We start from the raw sequence: 23260 nt of genomic DNA on the forward strand, positions 1-23260 counted from the left end.
CTAGTACAGCTGGTTAGCAAAACTGAGCTAGATCTGAAAGTCTATTTTCTCTATCCGCCAACTTTGCTCACTGGGACTTTACTATGAACTGAGAGTTCCTAGTCATGGAAATGGCTAGGAATGGAAAGTGCTTTTGCTTTTGTAGCCCACAGAAGTAATGATTTTGACAAATAAAGAAGTCAATGGTAGTGTGAGACAAGCCTCTTCCCCTAACAAATCTACAACTAGAGTCTGACTAAAGCTAACTTAGCCATAGCTCAGAATTCATACCTGACCAGACAGTCATCTTTTCAGTCAACCTCTGATATTGGTGATCATTCCTTGATCTTAATTACAGTCTCTAAGTTCTTTTTGTATGGGTACCTAGCATCTGACACATATTTGACATGCAAGGAGTAGTTAAATGAAACCCAAAATCAAGGGGGAAAAATAGTCAATAGAAGTAGACACATAGATGACACAAGTGAGAACTTCAGAATGATGTTAATAAACGTGTCAAAGGAAAACTGGAAAAGCAGAAGAAAATGGATGGAAAGAGAGAGAGAGAGAATGTCCACTAAAATACAACTCAAAGAGGAGCACAGAACCATTAGAATGAGGTAATGTGAAATATGTGAAACTAGGAATTGACTAGGCGAGCTTAAGAGCAGTGTGGAAATAGCAAAGGGGATTTAAAACCTTGAGGAAAAGTTAAAGAGAGCCACTTAGACTGGGGGGCAGGGGGGGATGTGATTGAAAGTCCAACAGAAGGGAAAGAGAAAATACAATAGAAACAGTGATAAGGATTTCACTGCTGACCAGGAGTTTTCTGGATTCAACCCACAGAAGCCCCACAATCCCCCACAAGAGACAACACAGTAATGAAAACAACACCGTGGCATGCTGTAGTCAATCTGCTGAAACCAAAGAAAGATCAAAGGGAAAAATCTTGCCAGCAAGCAGAGTGGAAAAACCTGATACCTTGCAAGGGCAGCACGAAGAATTACTGCAGTTCTCAACAGAGACAGTGGAAGTTAAAAGGAAAGAGAAGTATCTTAACAACAGAAAAAAACAAAACAACAACAAGAACAACAACAACAAAAAAACACCCAAAAAAACCCAACCACTTTAGCATTAGACACCTAGCAAAATCCTTCAAAGGGGAATGAAAAGTTTCTCTGCAGAAACTGACAGGATGAGTGAGAAACATAAGCCACAAACAGAAAGCAAACAGAGCATCTATCAAAGGCCTTGGGTACAGAATATATAAAGAACACTTAAATTTCAATAGTAAGAAGCTAATGCCTTAAACTGACCAAAATTATTTTGACCTGTACTTCACAAACACACCCACATGCACACAAAATGCACAGAAATGGCTGGTAGAAACATGAAAAATTGTTCAATTTTGATAATTATTTAAAAAAAAATTTAAATCAAGTCACCGCCTACTGAGCAGCTGGTGAGGCTGCAGGACAATGGGAAAACCCTTACTGTTGTTGATGGGAATGCGGAACTGTACAACTGTGGTAAATATTTAGTTTTTTCTTATGCATTAAACACAGACGTTCGTAGATGTTTCTTATTGATAAATAAATCCCAGACCCAGCCCAGGTGTCCATCATCAGGGCAAGGAGGAACCACCTTTCTTAGGCTAGAGGGAAACATCTCCAATCACAAGGGGAGAGAGAAAGAGAGAGAGAGAGAGAGAGAGAGAGAGAGAGAGAGAGAGAGAGAGAGAGAGAGAGAGAGAGGGAGAGACAGAGAGAGAGAGAGACAGAGAGAGACAGAGAGACACAGAGAGAGAGACAGAGAGAGAGAGAGAGAGGGAGAGAATGAATGTGTGTGTTTTCCTTCATGTTGCTATGACATATCACTAATCCCAAAAGCAACCATGGAGGGGTGTATTTGGCCTACACTTCCGAGAAACAATCCATCATCATGGGAAGTGAGGGCAGGAACTCAGAGGTGGGAACCATGGATGAAGGTTGCTTGCTAGCTCTAGCTCCCCCACTGGCTCATACTTAGCTAGTTTTTTTATTCAACCCAAGAACAGTCCATCCACATTGGTTGGGAACCCCTGCATCAGTTAAGGATCAAAACACTCCCTCTTAGCTGATCTAGGCAATTACTGAGGGGAGATTTTTTTCCCTATTATATTGCTCTAGGCCATGTCATATTGACAGTGTGTGTCAAATTGACTGGACAGTGTATATATGGAAAAAATTATTGACTGCTTACAGCAACAACAGTAACTATATTAATGGCATCTATGACATAGGAAACACAAATCCACAGTCACCTATAGGGTAGAGTTGGAAAATCAATGATAAGTTCATGATTTTAAGAACAAAACCTGACACTGAACACACAAAAGATCAAAATAAAGATTGAGACATTAGTATTTCTCAGATAATTATGTTCATAGAAACCCATTCTTGGGACTAGAGAGATGGCTCAGCAGTTAAGAACACATACTGCTCTTTCAGAGGCCCCAGTTTCACTTTACAGCACCCACATCACATCCACAACTATTTTCAAGTTCAGTTGCAGGGGATTCATTGCCCTCGGGCTTCTGCAGGTACCTGCAGCCATGTGGTGAACACAACAATACACATAAACACAAAATAAAGTAAAATAATACAACCTCACTAGCTAAGGAAAGGTAAACTTTCACCTGAAGGCTAAATTAAGCTTTCATTTGTGAGTCATAGTGAAAATATACTTACTAACTTCCCTGAGATGGATGAAGTGGTAGAAATAATGGGGTTTGGGACTTTATTGCTTTGGTAGTGCTGCATGCTGCATCTAGAGCTTTGAGCATCCGAGGCATAAGCTCTCTCGCTGAGCTGCATCCCTAGCCAGAAGCAGCTCTTATCAAAGCATCCCACAGTGCAAACCTAAAGTCAAGCAAGGCATCAGGCTCTTCTTTTGCTGGGTTGAATACTCAGTCTGATGGTATTAGGTGTTGTCTGATTGGTCCTAATTCTTTGTCTCATATGACTACATTGGGAGTTTTGCCCTTGTGTGTGTGGGTCTGGGCACCACACTTAAGCTGGTGCTTGAGGAGCTGGTGAGCCTCTGTGTGGGTGCTAGGAATTGATCCGAGCCCTTTGTAACACCAACCAGTGCTCTTAACCATTGAGGCAACTCTCCCGCCCCACATGAATACATTGAAATGGCACGGAGGAACATATCTGAAACCGACTGATGTATAACCCCAGATTCATCAGTAGTTACCTTCAACAAAAATATTCTAAATATATCAATCAAAACACAGACTAACAGATGGATTTAAGATAAATGCTGTCTATAAATAAAAGCAAGCAAACAAACTCAAGTGTTGACTGGGAGTGAAGTTTGGACACAGCAAAAAACCCTGCACAATTCATACCTTTTCCCAAGACAATAAAATTAACTTCACAGCTTTTGGAAAATAATTAGACTTGTTACTTATAAGAGTCCAAGATCTAAAACTGAAATAACATTAGGGATGGTTAATATGATCTTAAAGTTCTCTCTCAGCACTCTGAAGCTAATGTGTGCTCACAAAGTGACTGTTCGGGCTCAGATTATGATCTTTTATCTGCCTGTGTGACTCCCAAGCTCAAATCCATTCAATCACACCAGCTCTTCAATGGGAACAATTTAGCTCTTAAGACAGAGCTTTGAAAACATTGAGTTTTGAATAGAAAGCTAGGACACCGGCATCACTGAGACAAGGCCAGTAATCTAGAGAAAAAAGAAAAGTAATTTGGAACCAGAGAAAAGGAAAAAAAAACCTAAAGTCCAGAGGAGGAATTGTGGTCTGCTAACACAGAGCAGAACACATTTTTAAATATTTTTTATTTTTAATAAAAGATAAAATAATATTTTTCTTATTTTCTACTTTGTCATTGAAAATATGACCCTTGAAAACTTGATAGATTTGTATTTCTTTTCTCTTTTCAAGCTGAAAAATTTAAATTACACTTCCAACCCTTTCTTCAGAATTTTCTAACTAGTGGGAAGAATCATATCACTTGGATAAAGTTAACGAATATTCAGTGTCTTACCTAGGACTAGAAATAACATTTGAATAAATTTCAAGAGGTTTCCATAATCCCAACACACAAACTTGGTAAAAACATCTCACAATAATAAATTCAGTGTCAGTTTGAAATAGAAAACTTTAATCTTAGTATTATTGTATTTATCAAATTTAACATTTCAGGTTCAAATCAGGGGGGAAAAACACCAGTGAGCTGCCAACTACATCTGATCCTTCTGGCCTTATGTGGATTGATTAAAAAGACTGCTAAAAGTTGAAGTTGCCAAGGCATTTGTATCTTATCCTTAAGGAAAAAGAAGGCACTTTAAAGTAGTTAAATATTCTGAGTAATGGAACATAATCCTGGATGCTTAATGCTTTCCTAGTTTTTTTTTTATTGATGCAGTAAATTATGGGCAAGTTTATGATGAGATTCTTGATTTATTTTTAAGGAAGATATTAGCTTTATTATTTATTAATCCTAACAGATTCCTTCCATAAACACTTCATAAATATTAACACATCTGATGGATGGCTGAGATCCCATGAAGGGAAGGAGCTTGCTGCTTGATGGACTGTCCCACTTTGACAAGCCCCTTCTTATGTCGTTTGCTTCTTTCATTATTTTTGATAGCAAAAGTGCAATTAATTAACCACTCATGTCAGCGAAAGAAACAGACTCAGTGTTAATGTAGCAAGCTTTAGATTCTTTCACTAGAAGGAAATACATCACTGTTTTGATAACTTTATGGTTCTATTTTCGAAGTTTTCGTAAATTCTAATTTACTGAAACATTTTCTTTACTTCGCTGATGGAAACGATTTTTAATAGAGTCAAAAATTGTGCTATAAAAGCTAGCGCCACAGAGTCAGTCCTGTTGGAAAATATGATAGATCTGCTCCGTCCCCTCTCTCTCTCTCTCTCTCTCTCTCTCTCTCTGTGAATTTTTTTTTCAATAAAAAATATGAAGCAGATCTAGACATATGCATGTCATTCCACCACTTGGAAGTCCAAGGCAGAAGGTTTCTAGGAATGTGGCCAGCCTGGGCTATGTGTTAAGAACTTGCACCCCTCCCCCCCAAAAAAACCCACCACAATCAAACAAAAACCCCTGAAACAAATGTAAATATTTACAAACCGAATGTCATTTTTACCATGGTGACTCTGTCCCGGCCTCAGAAGGAGTCCGGTGCTCAATAGCCGCTCCTGGACTGCTCTCAGACTTCCGGGCTCACCTCCACTATTTCCGCCTCAGTACGTCACTAGATTTGAGACTGGACCCAAGAATGTGTCGTTCTTTAGGCAGGTGTTGCCTTCTCTTAGAAGAATCCCGTAGCATACCAGTGTGAATGCTCACTGTGGCGGCGAGAGTTGCGGTGTCTCTCCCTGCATGGTCCTTTGTAACTTCTTCAAAGGAAATGGTCAGTGGGGAAGAAAGCCCACCTGTGTTTTCCAGGAACAAGAGTGTGTATTATGAGTTGGTGGATTGTATATAACTAGTAGAATTAACTAACGTTTACACTGGGAGGATTTTTGCCTCCACCTTTTTCCCTCAGCACAGGTTCCGATCCTCTGGAAAGCAGCACCTTCCAGCTAAACCACAGTAATATTGTTTTGCTTTCGAATGTTTATTTTTGTGTGCGGCCTGTGATAAAGTAAAAAACGAAACAAAACAAAACACGGCAATCCATGTGTATTATAGGGACACTCCAGGTTGCTACCGGAAACAAAGCAAGAGACTTAGAAACTAATGGCGTCATGGAGGGTGGGGACGAAGCCGTGGAGGAGCCTGGGAGCTGCTCTGAGGCTTTGGCAAACTTCATGCACGCATTAACAGCAGTGTGCACTGGAGGCACATGGTTTGCGGTGCCTCTAAAGTGACAAGCCCAGTAGCAGGCCTTGCAGTTCTTGATGTCACTGATGGCCCTGGAATTGGATGTCTCTCTGAATATTTTATTTATTTATTTATTATCTGTCTATCTATCTATTTTGGATTTTTCAGCATAGGGTTTCTCTGTATACCTTGACTGTCTTGAAACTCACTCTGTAGACCAGGCTGCCTTCAAAGTGTAGAGATCTACCTGTTTCTGCCTCCTAAGGGTTGGGATTAGAGGTGTGCTCCACCCACTGCCTGGTTCGACTCTGAATATTTAAAATCAGAGACAAAATTAATAATAAAATATATTAAAAAATAAAATCAGAGACAACCAGCACGAATGCTATGAACATCTGTGGTCTTTTTTTTTTTAGAAAGAAAGTCAAACAAAAAGGACCAACATTTATTAACACTTTAGGCAGTTTTGAATTCAGCAAGACAGTTCTGAACAAGACTTTTAGACAGTTTTGAATTCAGCAAGACAATCCTAAACTTGAAGTTTTGTCTCTTACATAGTTGCCAATGTCTAGCCCAGGCACTGCTCACTTGAGGCTCTCCTGTGTCTGGAAGTCATGCTAAGCTCTGGCCATGCAAATTCTCCTAATTTTAAAAAAGCATTAGTGCATATGTGTCACAAACTCAGTAGCAAACAAAGGGATGGCTCTCCTGTTCACCGTCGTGTGGCAGGCTAGGATTTGACCTTCTTTGATTGTATATGGCTTTCGCCCCATCACTCTTCTCTCTCTGCCCCTGTGAACTTATGCGATGGGGGCCACCTTTTGTCACTGACCTCATGCCCACTGTTCATTCCTTCTCATAGAGCTGAGCTGCTGTGTGGCCCATGGTCCTTCACTGTGAAGAATTCCCTGTATTATCTTTTTCTCCCACAGCACACTACAGTCATTTATATGACACCATATTTATTTCCTGCCAGTGTTTGAAGGATACACTTTGCTGGTTATAAAGCTCTGGATTGGCAGTGGTTTTATTCAGCACCCTAAATATACTGTCCTGTTGTCTTCTGGCCACAGCTTTTCATATGAAATTGGCTAAGAAATATTATGACATGTGCCGTTTTAGTCTAGATGTTTCAGGGTAATTTTTCTTTTAAATGTTCAGGAGTCTGAACACGACTTGTCTAGTTTTGCCCTCCCTGTGTCATGGTTAGTTTAGTTGGATTTCTTAAGTCTTTCATGAACGTCAGGAAGTTTCTACAACATTATCGTTATTTTAAACATCTCTCCCCATTTTCAGTCGCTGCTTTCTCTCTTTCTGGTACCCAGCATAGTTATTCTGTTTTTTTTTTTTTTTTTTTTTTTTTTGTTGTTGTTGTTGTTTTTCGAGACAGGGTTTCTCTGTGTAGCCTTGGCCATCCTGGACTCACTTTGTAGACCAGGCTGGCCTCGAACTCACAGCGATCTGCCTGCCTCTGCCTCCCGAGTGCTGGGATTAAAGGCGTGCGCCACCACGCCCGGCTTTAGGCTTCGAGTTTTGTTGTTCTTTAATAATTTCATACATCTTTAAAATAAGCTTTGTCATTTTTAATCCCTATTACCCTCACTCATTCTCTTGTCTTCCACTGAAGCCTATGCCCAGTGTGACTTTTTTTTTTACTCACTAAGTTTAATTAGGGTTACTTGCATAAGCATGAGTGTTTGTGTGCATTGGGAGTTATTATTTACTAAAGTATGGGAAGCTTATCCATGGCCACAACACTGAAGAAAAAGATACTTTCCCCTCAGCAACCATTAATTGCCCATAGTCCTTCAGGAAATGTGGGGACCACAATGGCTCCTCCCCCACACAGGATGAACAGTTGACTGATTCCGTCTTGAGTGGGTTTTGTGTGGGATAGCCAGAGCTGCAGTGAGTTCATGAGTGCAATGGCCACGTCATATCAAGAAGACATATTTGACAGTGTTCTTTCCTTTCATGTGCCTTTATATCCTCTCTGCCTCCTCTTCTGAAATGTTCCGTGAGCCCTGAAGAGGGTGAGATAGATGTCCCACTTAGAGTTGAGCACTCAACAGTTACTTATGATCAGTTTTGAATATCTGCATTAACTGCTACCTACTAGAAAAGGAAGCTTTCTTGGCTAGGGCTGAGAGCCGCACTGACCTATAGGTATTAACATAAGCATTTTGAAGGCAGTTTGACAACACGGCTGCTTAGCAAAGCAACATTAATATATTCCCTCTTTAAGGTCTATGACCTGCTCAGCCACTGGCTCCTGACACAGGGTCACAGTAATAATACAGTTACTTATGGGCTTAAGTCACCTCCCACGCAGTGGGATATTAAAATTTTAAAACATGTCATATTATTGAATCATTGCATTTACTCCAGGTTAAGAGCCAGATGTCATGGCTTCTACTTTCTATTATTCATTCTACCCAGTGGATTTCACATTTATAACATGATGATAGAGCTTCCATTTGGTTCTTCCTTATTTTTTCCATACTGTGTTGGAAACCAGTACTGGGTATTCGCTGGGCAAATGTTCTACAACTGAGCCGGGTCCTTAAAACTCCACTTTGTTCTTTTCATAGTCCCTGTTTATGCTCCAAGATTCACTACCTATGTATTAATACAATGCTTTCCTTTATGTATTTGAGTATATTTATAATGGCTATTCCCAGTCCATCCTCATAATTCCAGCATTTGAGTCTTCTCAGGGATATTTTATTGATGCCTTTCTCTTGATTATGGGTCACTTTCCCTTATTTTTTCATGCTTTGTGATTTTTAATTATACACCAGATCACATGGCCTGGGGCATTTGGGTTGTATTACTTCGTTTCAAAGACTGCTAGGTTTTGTCTTGGTGATGAACACTGTGAAGACTCGCCTTCTGGGTAGAGTTCAGTGTAGCCCAGCCTTGAACCAATGGCACTGTACTTCTCTGTAGAAACTTCTGGATCCATGCCTTTTTTTTAAAAAAAAAAAAGAAATGGTATGTTTATTTTTTAGTATAGAAATTATTATTGCCTAGCACATTAAGAGATAAAACTTAAACATGCTAGATATAAAATGAATAGATGTAATAGATTTATAGACATTTCTCTATATCTAATATATGTAGAGACTGAAAAGGTAAAGCAGTTGGAAGTTTTTAGTTCAGTAGGTAGATTTGAACTTGATATGAAAACTACAAACCACAGAAATAGAAACTATTGAAGTGCAAAGATGGAGTGACGTGACAACAGTTACCTAAAAGTAGAGAAAATGTCAAGTATCTTAGTTATAGCTTCCATTGCTATGATGAAATACCATGACATAAAGCAGGTGTTTTCTTCCAGGCTGTTCAATACAAACAGCCAAAACACCAAGAATACAAAATTCATACAATTCCCGACTGTGTCATGGTTCTTCCTGCCATAGGCAGTCTACTATGTCTAAATGAAGGAGCCCCAGCGGCTCTTTCAGACTCAAATCTGTCTCTGAATCTTCCTAGCAGCAGTATTATCACAGTTTGCTTGGGTTTCACCATCCTGAAGCTGCCCCGCACACAGGGACTCAACTCATACACATTCTTACTTTCTTACCTTTCTGAGTACCACACAGAAGGCTATATATTGTGTCTGTTTGGAAACAGCTATCTTCGGTGTTATTTTTTACTTTCATAGCAACTTGGACAAGTCCATACCAGTTACTCCATGCTTAATAAAAATAACAATTCTGCCCCCACCACTTTGCCTCTAACAATTCTCTCCCATCCACTGTGTCTCCTTCTATTTTAAAAGGTTATCATCTTTTCTGCTTCCTAAGAAGTGTCCCACGTTCAGCTTCAGATGTTGATGGCATTTCTATTATCCCACCCCAGTAGTAATCAATTCAAAACACGGCACGTCCTTACCCAAGCCGGGCACAGTAAAAACACACAGATAAGCCATAGGACCCACTTCAACCCTTCAAAGAGTAACTGGTCTACAGGAGTAAGGCACTGAAATTGAAAGGGCTATGTAGCTGCTATCACAAAGTAGTTAAACTATGCTATGGAGAAAGTACGTGGGGAAATAATAGAATCAGGGACTTCTTTAAGGATAAAGGAGTGTTGGAGAACAGTCTTGAAGTGGTAGAAGGTGACGGGGGCGGGGGGGTGGGGAAGGGAGGAGAGAGAAGGCATCCTATCCCTGGTAGGAAACAGCATACATAAATACGTGAGGAGAGTACCAAGGCATGATGGGATGGCATGGTTATTGATGCTCACTGGGATTTATGCCCGTGGGAAGATGGCAGATCAGCAAAGTGAAAAATAGAATTAGGGATTTTAAAATTTATTTTTCTAGCTTTATTGAGATATAATGAATGAATAAGACAAAAACATTGTATACAACGAGATGATTTGTTGTGTCTGTATTGTGAACTGTTGGCCACAATCAAAGATAATTACATCCATCTCTTTCCACAGCTGAAGGTTTGTGTGCATTTTGTTTGATTCAGAGTCTTGCTATGTAACTATAGTTAGCCTGGTATTCACTAGTGGCCCGGGCTGGCCTTGAATGTGGCCCTCCTGCCTCAGACTTCTGAGTGTTGGAGGTACAGACATTTGCCACCGCAAGTGGCCGTGTGTGTTGTGAGAGAAAGTAAGATCTATCACCTAAGGAAATTCCAAGTGTACAAGGCAGGGTTATGAATGGTAGTCACCAACTGCAGTGTAGACTAGGTTCCCAGACCATACACACCATATAATCTGTTTGTTACCATTGACAACCTCTCTCCATGTTCCTCACACTCTATCTCATGACAGTCACTGTGGTACCCACTGGTCCTGTTGAGTTAGACTTGTTTCTGCATGTGGCTTATCACACTCAGCATGATGTCCTCCATATTCATCCATGTTGTCAGAAATGGCAGAATTTCCTTTTAAGAACTCAGTTCAATAGTATTGAATTGCATGTACATATAGACACATTTATATATATTCACGTCACCCACATTTTCTTTATTCATTCCTCTACCCTCAGACTCTTAGATGTTTCTTGGTCTTAGCCGCTATGAACAGTGCTGCAATGAATGCAACAATACTAATGCCTCTAAAAATGATTTCGTTTCCATTGTATGTACATCCAAATGGAGTGTTGAATCACTTTACATAGAACTCTCTGTAGAATCCTGTGAATATGAGGACTCTTCCTTCTGTTACAATAATGTTATTATCCATGATTTCTTCTCTACCCCTTTAAGACACAATCTCCTGGTCTTAGTACTAAAACGTACCAGTTGTAACTTGGCAACCTCTGCAGAAGACCAGCTACATTTTCTCCCTTACCTCACTCCATGCAAACAATAGTAATTCCTGATACGTTGCCTATTAAAAGTGGGAACATCATGGTAATGTCTTTGCAAGGAAACAGGAGAAAACTTCTAAGACCTTGGAGTCAGCAGAGGTCCTTAAAACAGGAAACACAAATTGCTACCTATACAAGAAAACAATTGATGGGTTGAAATATTGAGAATATTGAGAATGTCTGACTATCAAGGATAAAATGAAAGGTGAGCAGATAAAGAAACAAAAACAAAACATGTTCACTCACAAAAACACATATTAAATGTATCTATAAATCATTATCAGTCTCACATCTCTCTGGCATATAGTAGCAGCCATGGATTTACTCCTGTAGAATGGGCATTAAACCCAATTAGGAAGTTGTTGTTTGCATTCAAAACAGGGTGTGCCACTATTGCACCTTCAGTTATATCTTGTTTGACATTTTGACAGTGTAGCATGCAGGGTTCACAGCACTGATGATGTGGATTCCATCTGCTGCAATTTCCCACAACTTCATGAGCCAGGATGAAACTTGCTCTTTTATCGCTTATAAAATTTTTTCTCAATTCTACCAATTAAGAGACAGAAAACTCCTTATCATGGTCTCTTGATTCAGGCCATTTCATGGATCCCATTATGTGAAGAATCATAGAATTTCCCCTTCTCTTTATTAAAGTTAAGACATGGTGAATGTTTTTTTTTTAATCACCTTCGCCTTACTTTCTTCTTCCTCATTTACTGGCTCTTCCCACAGACTCCAACATTTTGAATTCTAAGAAGGATATTAGTTATTCTTCTATTGCCTTGACAAAACACCATGACCACTGCAACTTAGGGAAAAAGAATTTAACTGGGGGTCATGCTTCTACAGGGTTAAAACATTAGCATCACGGTGAGGAGCATGGCATCCAGCAGGTAGGAATAGCACTGATCCATAAGCAGGATGGGGGCTGAGGAAGATGGAGACTGTAGGCTGTGACCCTACGTTATTTGGGGTTCTTTAATGCTTATTCCTTCTTTCCAACCTACCTACCCTAGATAGGAGAGAAAAGAGGTTAATGGGAATAGGAGAAGTAGACATTTTTAGACTCAGTTCTTTGGAGCAAATCCACTCTTTGTAGTCAGGATTTCAGCAGACCCATTCAACAACAAGCCAGCAATTAGGCAAAAGTGACTGCAACTGCAGCAGCTGGAATCCAAAGCAGCAGCAGAAACCCAGAACCTCTCTGGAGCGTTCTCTGGAGCCTTTCCCTCTAGGAGTGTTTTGAAGTGGAGTGACGAACAACAAAATGAAGGGAAACGATGGAAAACCCAAAAAACCAAGCCTCTTGTTTTAGGCATATATATGAATATATCCTCTCGGAGTCCATACTAGAATGTTTATCAGTTGGCAAAGACCATGCCCCCATGTGTTCTCTCACAAGTCTGTTTCACATCCCACTTTTGGGATCAAAACAAAAATATATTTACATCCACTACAGGAGACAGAGATACACACACACACACACACACACACACACACACACACACACACACAGAGAGAGAGAGAGAGAGAGAGAGAGAGAGAGAGAGAGAGAGAGAGAGAGAGAGAGCGCACACTAACTGGGAATGATATGGACTTTTGAAACCTTCACACCTGAACCCAAGCCTGAACATCTCCTCCAACAAGACTACACCTCTTAAGCCTTCCCAAACAGTTTCACCAAAATATCAAGCCAGCACCTTTATTTCCTCCTCCTTTTAATCCACTTTCCTTTTCAAATCAGAGGCTGATATAGAGACTAGAAACCACATGGCCTGTTCCCTTAAAGAAGCAAATTCTTTCTGCAAAGGCAGGTGAACCTCATTTTCATATCTTACTTCCCATAACTGCAACTGATGCCACAGCCTACTTACAAATCCATCTTGTGTATGTTACTCCCAGGAACTGTAGAATGCATTCTTTAATTCATCACCTGTTTTGGGGTATCCCTGCACTCATGAGGTAGACTCCACTCATCAAGAAGGCAAACTCTCCCATACCAGCAGAGGAAAGTGTCTACATGGGATTCATTCAAAGATGGTCCATTCTCAGACAACTGATACTTGGTGGCGTGTCCTATCACCCGTGGCAGGGAGCGTGTAACTGTCACTCCAGCAGGAAGACACTCCTCCTCATACAGCATGTTGGAAAGATAACCATATCAGGGTTTTCCCTGTGCATCCCATCCCCACCCACACAATCAACCTCAGATAAATGTCTCAGCAACTGGTGCAGATAGGGGGTGAGGGATGTGTACTACCATGTCATCCAAACTCTTGATTGGTTCTGTTGGTCCCTGTTCAGGCAATAGTTGGTATGTGAAAGACTTTTCCTGGGGAGACAAAACACACAGTCTTGAACACACCACACACACACACACACACACACACACACACACACACACACACACACAGCTACTTAGCACCAACAGTGAACTGTCAATAGTCTCAAGTGGCGATACCACCCAAATGCAAATGCTACTTGGTGACCAATGAATTCATCAGAGTTACTTACAGTAGCATTGATCACCCAAAGGCAGCTGTGTCAATAAAAGCTTCTTCCAGCATGAGTGATGATTCTTGAAAGCTGTAACAATGGAGCTCTCTACATGACTGACAGAGTCTCTTCTTCTCAGAAGTCTTCACTGCTTATATAACCTTAGGGAAGGACGGGCCTTGTGAGTGTGACAAGTTTCAGGGACTTCCTAAGACTTGCCAGTTGTTTATTTCTCAAGCATTAATTAGCCTCCTGTTAGGATTTCCTGAGTCTCAGAGAGCTTTTCCCTGAGATGGGGTGTTTCAGTCTTGCAGAAATCGATGCATAGCATACTTCTGGAAGACTCAGAAGAAATTGACCACATATTATTAAAGTTTCTATAGGATAGTAATTTGTAATAGCTCCCAGGTAAGATGGATCTAAGGGCCCACCCACAGTCCCATGAAAGGATGCTATTCACTGGGAATGAGCAGTCTATAACCCACATGCAACAACATGAATGACTCTCACAAGCTCAGTGATTAAAAAAGTCACCCAAAAGTCCACACATTTCATCCGTTCTTACAGACTGTCAACAGATAGAACTAATCTGTGCTGTTGGAAGTAATGAGAGTGTTTCCTCTTCGGGGAGGTGACTAGACAGACACTCTAGTACGTGGGCACTTCTGTGGTGCTGGCTATGGTGGTACTTTTTATTTTGATCCAGTTCTATTTGTATGGCTTATTGAGTGCTACACATTACTTGGGAATGCATGCCTGTATCCATGTCATCCTCTGTTTACCCATCCATCTTGCTTAATTAGAAAAAAATTTTTTTTTGTCTTGTGACAGAGCTGACAAAGATCAGTCCCTTTGTTGCGACTGATCGGATTAAGCAGAATGAAAATTTTTACGGTTATGATTGCTCTTGTGTCTTGAGAGAACGATCCAGTTTATATTTTTTCACAGCCCTTGTAAGTGCCATGTTAAGGAGCAGAGGGGTTTGCAGTGGCTTGGCGTCTGTCCCAGTGCCTCTTTTCAAGTGGGAGGTGTAATCAGGGTTGCCAGCAAACACACCTCAGAGACTTGATTCTTCTTTGGCTAAGACCTGTGGGCATCTGAGGCACTCCATCCCACACAGGACTCGCCAGATGCTTAGACATGGAGCTGCTGCACAGAGAGGACCTCGATGGCATCTGCTTCTCCTCATGTGCTTGACTTTGCAAGGTCCATAGCTGCCCTCAAGAGCCCTAGAGAGGGTCGCCTGGATGAGGCTGCTCTCTGTCCTGTACCTCGGAGTTTCCTTATCTCTGCCACCAAGTCATGTGCCTTTAGAGTTACTACATTTCTTTGATGCTTTGTGCCTTTATCTTTTAAGACTCAAGCTGTATGTTTTTCCCCTACAAAGGCTTTTCTTAAAGCTTCCCCATTACCCAACTGTGGCTTTCTTCCCGTATGCTGTTTGATTTCACAAGTTTTCTCAGTGGCACTTCCTAGTGTTCTATGGAAAATGCTGTTGGCTCAGGTTGCCCTGGTTTGTGAGCATTTGCTGGGTTGGGCTAGAATCTTTGTCATTACGTTCAGATAACTTTGGCCATTCTCTCAGCAAATGTTTATGAGGAACAGAGGCTTGTAACTTGACTTATCTTGTTGAGAACCCTTGTATCCCTGACAGCTGATCAGGCTCACTTTTGGTGCCCAAAGACGACTTGCTGAATGAAAGCAAGCAAGCCTGGGAAAGGGAAAGATGTCTGGGACTGAGGCTGCACTTCTCAGTATGTGTTTCTTTTTGCACACTACTCTGTCATTAAACATGGGAAGTGCTTCATTGTGTGCTCTTTTGCAGATCTGAACAAGCTAAAGTCTGGGCTGAGACATCCTGTGATAGAGGACTTTTACACTTGGCGTTTTTAAGCCCTAGAACAAAAGAGTAGATAAAATCCTGAAGAGTTAACATTCCACATATGGAATTTAGGGGACCCTACCTTGAGTTCACTTAGGTTGGCTGGTGACTTTTACTTGAAGACATCGTTGTAGCACCACAGTGCACAGATTTTATGTATACAGCACAGGTTATGAACAATTTACTTGGATTTCAGTTAAACTCTAGTTTATCTGTGGAAAATAATAGATTTCCCATTTTCTTCCTTCTACTTCTAGTGGGAAACAGGGTTTCTTGTAGGACCTCCCCCCCCTTTTGGTCTTATCTTAAAATATGGTGGTTTCTCCTGTGCGCAAGAGCAGGGCCAGCTAGCTTTTAAGAAATGTAGGTGCAGGCATAGTTTCTGTTTTCTCCTTTGCATTTCTCTTTGCACTGCCTCTCTCTTCCACTCTGCCAAACAAATACTCCTATGATGCAGCAGTGAGATGAGTGTCTGAGTCCCTCCAAAACTGCATGTTGTTGAAATTCTACCTCCCAAATTATGAAACAAAGTCTTTTGGTGATAGAGACTCTTATAAAAGACCCCAGAGAAATCTCTTTCCTCTTCTAACATATGCAATTACAGTGAGGCCCTTGATAAAGAAGCAAGACTTCACCAAATTCTGAATTTGAATCTCCCCTTGACCTTGGGCTTCTGAGCCCCCAGGACTGCGAGAAATAAACTTACATTGTCTCTGGACCACCAACTTGGGATATTCTGAAACTCAAATAGAGTAAGGCAAAGTGTTTTCATACCAACCATTTACAGTTTGGTATGAACAATTTCTTTTCCATAGATATTTGACATCTAAGCTTTGTCTTCAAAAGAGAAAGCATTAGTGGATTGGGGGGCACATTTGTGGCAGAGACTCCACTTGTCAATCACAAGCAAAGTGTCTATGTCATTCATGATGTGGGAGACACCTTCCGTTTCCCTCATTCTCCTCACCACCTTTTAAAATGAGCACACCCTTGTCTTTTCCATCCCCTTCAGCCCATGTGTTTGCATAGAGCACTATGTCTGGTCACAGATGTCATTTGTCACCCAAAGCCAGGCCACAAATCGTGTTCTTCTGGTCCTTGTAGCTGGCCTGGTGATGGTGTTGATGTAATCAAAGCCAGAGAGACAACACGGGGGATTTTAATGAGAACACTGGGTCCCTAACGCTAAAGCAGAAGGGACACAGGGTCCAGAAGAACTGTCGCTATCTGTTTCTATGAAGAGCTACAGGGGGACACAGAGGAAGGGAAACCGAGTCCCCATGAGATAGTTTCCTCTTTAACAGTCCCCAGATAGTTCAGTCGGAAAACTTGAGCATCATTTGAGTTATGGCTACTAAAGAGCTTAACATGAACTCAGGTGTCCCCTATTTGACCACTTCCTCTTGGTAGGGAGGCCTGGTGCACTCAGAGAAAGAACAGGCAGGCTACCAGGATGAGACCTGATAGGCTGTGATCATATGGTCGGGGAGAAGGTCCCCTTCTGTCACAGACCTAGGGCAGGGGAATAGGGTGAAAGAGGGAAGAAGAGGGGAACAGGAAGATACAAGTGAGGGGATAACAATTGAGATGCAATCTGAATAAATTACTTAAATAAAATTTTTTTTTAAAAAAATGAACTCACTGTTAACATCAACAAACCAAATGGATTAGAAACAAGAGCTGCATTGGAGTGAAATTTAATTGCTACTGAGGTTGGGCCCTGGAAAACATTTCAACAGCAATGCTAGGAAGTGATGCATTTTGGTAAATTCTTCTTCTTTTAAAACAATAATATTTTTTTTCAAACTCTGGTGGCTTACAATAGCAAGCAGCACATTTTCCACTTAAAAAAAGGAAGAAGGAACACAGGTCAGCAGCATGGCCTTGGTGGTCTCAGCTGAGTTTGCCCAATAATTTCCGTTTTTGCTTAAACAGGTATGAGATGGATTTTCTGTCAGCTGTAACAAAAAGAAGTCTAAGAGAATATTAGGCAAAGAGGTGCCTCCTGGCCTTCTGGAGTTTATGATGCCCTAACGGCTTGGCCTGGAAAGGCACCTCACCATTGTCATAAGGGTAGCGTGAAAGCAGGCATGGTGCCAGACACCTGTAATCCCGGAACTCTAAGGGTTGAGGCAGGAGGACAGAGAGCCGAGGCTGGCCCAAGATACATAGTGATAGCCTATCTCAAATAAAGCAAAACAAAACCCCTTAAAAACAAAAACGCTACAAACAAACAACAAAACAAACCTCAGATTAATCAAATAAGATGACAACAAAATAGAGTACTGGAAAAGCAGAGAACAAGCCGGGAAAGGTCCATCCAACCTCAGAAAGTGAGTGATGCCTCTGTGTGACTGTAGGGATTTGCAGATATCCTAGCCCTGGCCCTGCCTGTACTGACAACACCACCTCCTCAAAACCACCCGAAAGAAACTCAAGTAACACTTGTATAATATGTTCATATTGGCATCCTGTCAGTGAAGGCTAAGAGGGCAAAAGGATGCCTTGGCATGCTTAGGAAGCAGGGAGCTTGTGACTAAGTGGCTTTGATTGCAGGAAGACTTAACTCTCTGCAGAGGCTCATTGCTGGGACAGACTGAATCATCCCATGGGGATACAGGTAACTACTCCTGTTCAACCTCTAGGGAAAGTGTCACCTGGAGCCCGGTGACCATGCAGGACTCCCCCAGAGCATTTGCTTTTGTCACTGTATATTTATTTATTCCACTCCCAATGCCAAGTGGATTCTTGTGAGGTAGAAGAAAACATCCCATTTCCTCAGCCCACAGGCTTCAGAGCATATTGGGTTCCTGTGTACCTACACACTAACCGAAGAAAGTTCTGGAAAGCATGGAGACAGAGCAACATCTCTGGGTGAAGGTTCATTCTTCCTTGTCTGGGTAAGGAGTGGCAGGGGACAGCAAAGGGAACAACCTTTTCAGGATTCCGCTTGGAGACGTCATTGCATCCACTCTCCAAGACAAAGACACAAAGAAGGCAGGCATAAGGGCAATGTAGTAATAATTGTCAATGAGCTGGTAGAAGCCAATGATATCACTCCTGCAACCTTCCCTAAATCTAAGCAACAATCCAGTAATACTCGAGTACTGGGCTTTGCTCTGTCATTGCTTTATTGTGTGTTCTTATTGGCTATTTCCTCTTGGTTCCCTATTGTTGTTGGGGACTTAACTGCTCATGAATCTGCTGATGCTATTGATTACATGCTGGGGGCTCTGGTTACATGGGGATGAATAGAGGAAGAGAGGCAGGGTACTAGTCCTGGCTATGGGGCAGGAACTAGAGCTCTGAGTGGCCCCTCATGTTTGGCCTTTGCATGTACACATGTCATTCCATATGTCTGCTTTGATGCCTCAGAGGCCCCCCCTACAACTTCAAGATTTAGATCCAAGACCTTAGCATGCCTATATGTCCCCATGGGGACTGATCCCATGTTTGTGGGTGAATGGCTCTGTTTTGCTATGACTACCTCCTCCCATGTTCTAGCCAACTCAGATCTTGTTCTGGTTTCTCAAAGCATACATTATTTCTTCTCTGAGTTACACAATTGCTACTTCCTTTGCATGGACCACTCCCCGTGACTCCATCAGGCCGGCCAGATACTTTTTCCATCCTATGACCTTATGACACCTTACACTTGACCTTTGTAGCTTATTGGTTGTAGTTGGGATTTCTCCTACAGCAAAGCTAAGGCCAGGATATAATACGGTCACAGAGTGTTACAGGAAGGCTGAGGAAGAAGGGAAGAAAGAGTATGTTAATGAGTGAGCCACTTGACAAATGGGACCAACCCTGAGGACCCTGTGAGATGCTCTAGAACAGGGGTCAGGGGCCACCCACGTCGTTTGTAAATAAGTTACACTGGAACACATCCAAGCTCATTTGTTTATGTATCACCTAGAGTAGAACAGTTGTGACTAAAGCCATATGCTCCCAACGCCTCAAGTATTTATTATCTGTCTCCTTTCAAAAGACCACGGAACCCTGCTCTAGCACGTGTCTCCAAGTCGTTCTACTGAGAAGCAAAGACGTGGGGTGTCTCTTCTCTCCTATGCCTCATTTCTAGGCACCTTAGAATGAGTGATTGGTGACATACACGAGAGCCGGAGTGCAGAGGGGTTACATGTCTGTGTTAGGTGACAGAGGTACCTATGCCTTTTGATAACACAGCTAAGCTTATCTAAGTATGGATAGTGACCCAGGAAGGGAAGAGATAGCAAGGGCTCAAGCAACCATGAAGGGTAGGAGTCAGGCTCACTACATGACCGCAAGCAGAAGTAAAGCCTCTAATCGCCCCACATACACACTTGGCTAGAAGTGCCAGGAAAGACAGGACTTCCGTGGGAGGTGGTAGGAGGTACTGCCCAGGAGCTGGACTGGGTAGGGAGCTAGGTGGGCAGTCTGTCCAAAGTGGAGAAAGAGTTTGTGGAAGTGAGGTGGGGGAGGCTGAGCGCAGCGATGTGGGCCTTGCTTGCGGGACAGTCTTGCATCTTCCTCCGTAGAGAAAGTGTTTTCCTAGGAAGGCACAGTCCTCCGTCCTCTTTTGCAGAAGATCTGAATTCTATCGTAGTGTGTCACTCAGATGACAATACGCCTGCAAACTGATGATTTGCTGTGAAGTTCTGATTTGACTATAGGACTGCAGTCCTCTAAATGGCTGAATGAGTCCAACACAAGGAGGGCAAGGCACAATTCAAGTGGTGCCTTATATATATTTTAAGTTTTTATGCCACAGTTTCTTCCTCCACAGTTAACAATGACAATAAGAATAGCAACAGCGTGGGATATGACTTTCTCACGTACTCTGGTGCCTCGTATTTGACCATGTCCCCTGGAGAGGGAGGCCTGGTGGCACTCAGAGGAAGGACAGCAGGTTACCAAGAAGAGACTTGATACCCTATGAGCATATACTGGGGGAGGTAATCCCCCTCAGGAACAGTCATAGGGGAGGGGAATAAGGGGAAAATGGGAGGGAGGGAAGCATGGGAGGATACAAGAGATAGAATAACCATTGAGATGTAACAAAAATAAATTAATTAAAAAAAAAGAATAGCAACAGCAATAAAACTTGGTACTATAAAAATTGGTGCCATTATACCTCCTATATACTTATGAATAAAACAGACGCAACCTCACAAGGCAGAAGTTCTCATCATGATTTTTGCTGAGGATACATGTCACTGAGACACTAGAAATGTTGTCATAGGTGGCAAGGCTTTTAAATAGGAGAGTGGAGAGATTAAGGGCAGATGCTATGAACTATGAACCAACTAGTATATGGCAGGGGTTAGAAATCAGACACGAAGCACTGGTTTGAGTTTCCCTTAAACATCTAGATGTCTGAAATCTGTGACTCAAGAGTATAGAAACCCTTGGTTTTCCTTAGGGAGGATTTTACTTGCAAGAGTTTAGCTGAGTGCTAGCCTAAGACTTAGGACTAATGTAGAATTATCTAAAGTCATTGATGTCGCCAGAGGAGAAGCAGGAGTCAGCTCAATATTGCCCACCCCCACAACCCAGGCATCCCGAGAAGGTTTACCTAATCATTTAGGAGTGGCTTTGAACCAGAGATCCAAGTGCAAGTAATTCATTGGGGGAGAGGTGTTGAAGTTATTTTTATAAAATACTGTTTGTCTTTCTTAGCTTATTTCTTAACCCAGCTATCACACAAATGATTGAGACTCCTTTATAATACAAGGCTTCACAACACAGTCTGAGCAGTTTACGTTTGTTCTTAAACCTCTATCCTATTTTGTCTTACTCCCAGCAAACATCCCAGCACTATTTTCTCTTTGTAGGTTTCGTTGGCTCCAGCTCCTTCCTCCTGATCTTCCTTGGACCTCTAACCATGGCTGAATCCCCTGCTTCCTCTTCTAACTCCTCCTCCCCTGGATGGCAGGAAGTCCAGCCCTATTCTGTCCCCTGCTCGGCAATTGGCTGTAAGCTACTTTATTGACATACCGGGGGCAGTCGAGGAGCAGAGTTTACACAACATTTAGGCAGGAAATCAGAATTTAAACTACACAATAACTTTATGCCTACAGAGAGGGGCATGGGGTTATTACTTAGGAAGCAGAGATGTGATTCAAGAAAAAAAAAGTGGCCAATGTAAGAGGACGACTAGTCCAGCTTGGATGGTGGTGGCTGGAGCTTATCCCCAGAAAGTGATGCTGGCAAGCCCAGGCATCCTTAGAGTGGTCCCCTCCCACCCCACTGCCCAGAGAGCTGGGATCTCGGCTTAAAAGCGCTCATGATTCATCCAATAAGGACTCCTTGTGCGCTTATGCATTCTTCCAAACTTGCTGCCTGCTCTGCAGGGACAGGTGGCCTTCTGGAGATCAAAACGGGACCCTGTTGGAAGCTGCTATGGTCCCCTGTAGCTATGGCTGAAGACGAGCTATCTTGAGGTGGTTTGCAGGACAAGCCTCAGTTTTCCCACCCGAAACACTTCGATTTGGCGTGTGTTACTTAGGTTCTCTTAACCTCAGTTCCTTATTTCTGTTTCCCACAAAACACAAATATTGACTCGCAGGGCTGTTATGCACATTGACTAACAGCATTCCCACGGAGGACAGTGTGCTGAGAACGACAGCAAAAACGCAGCTTTTTACTGAGTAACGGTTATTTTCATTATTATTTAACGTGATGAGTCCGAGTGGGGAGAGAAAGACTTTGGAAAGCAAGGCTGGTCTCAGTGGTGTTTAAAGCAACTCAACACACCGGCCAAGCAATCGAGAGCTGTCAGGAAAACTAGCAACAGGGCACGAGGCTTCCACAAGTCTTTTCTACTTTTCCTCCCCTGAAAGGTCAAACATACGCCGTGAGCGGGACATGCCTTCAATCACTTTCAAAATAGCAATTTGCCAGAAGGTTTTTATTAGCCTTGAAAGTTGTCCAATCCACCCAAGAATAATAGGCTACAGTGATATGCATGATAAGAAAGTTCCAAACAAGCTTGACCAGCAAGGGGCATAAATGCTTTCATTGTACATAATTAAATGTGTATTATGTATGTATGTACGTATGTATGCATGCTAAATGTGATTCTGCAAACAGAGCTGGTCCTCTCTATGGGAGTGTTTGTTCCTGTGGACAACTGTCAGAAAGAGATGCAACTAGTGTGTTTTCATAAGTAGGTAAGGCTGAGGATGTATTTCAGGGGTGGGGTGCTTGCCTAGCGTTCTCCGGGCCTGAGTTTGGTCCCCGAGATGACAAACAACAAGGGGTAATGGTACCATTTTTTCACCTGAGAAATGGCCTACTCTTTTACATTGGAAGCCACCAGGTATGCACCAGCAGGTGGCAGGCTGAGGACAGAGATATTAGGAGCTAAAGGTGCAGCCATCTGCAGGGAGACATTCCACACAGGTGAATCAAGGAGGCGAGGGGGGCGGGTCCTGGACTTGTTCCCCTGGGAATGTTCTTGGGGGCCACTCCTAGAGGACAGTAAGGCAGGAGGACAGAGCAATGGGAGAAGCTGACCTCTATAGGGTCATGACTGAGGCCTTAGCTGGGGGCTCTGACCAGTGTCATCACTTCAGAGGTGGCCCAAACGGAGCAAAGCAAAGTCTTTGGTGGGGGGTGGGGGATGGGGGTGGAGGCACTTATTCAATCATTATGAAGTCCATTAGCCAGTGTAGGAAACTGGAGGATTTTATTCACCAGCTTTGGGCTTGATTTAAAATC

This window comes from Acomys minous (genome assembly GCF_964271855.1).
Source record: "Acomys minous genome assembly, chromosome: 14".
In the NCBI taxonomy this organism is placed as follows: domain Eukaryota; kingdom Metazoa; phylum Chordata; class Mammalia; order Rodentia; family Muridae; genus Acomys; species Acomys minous.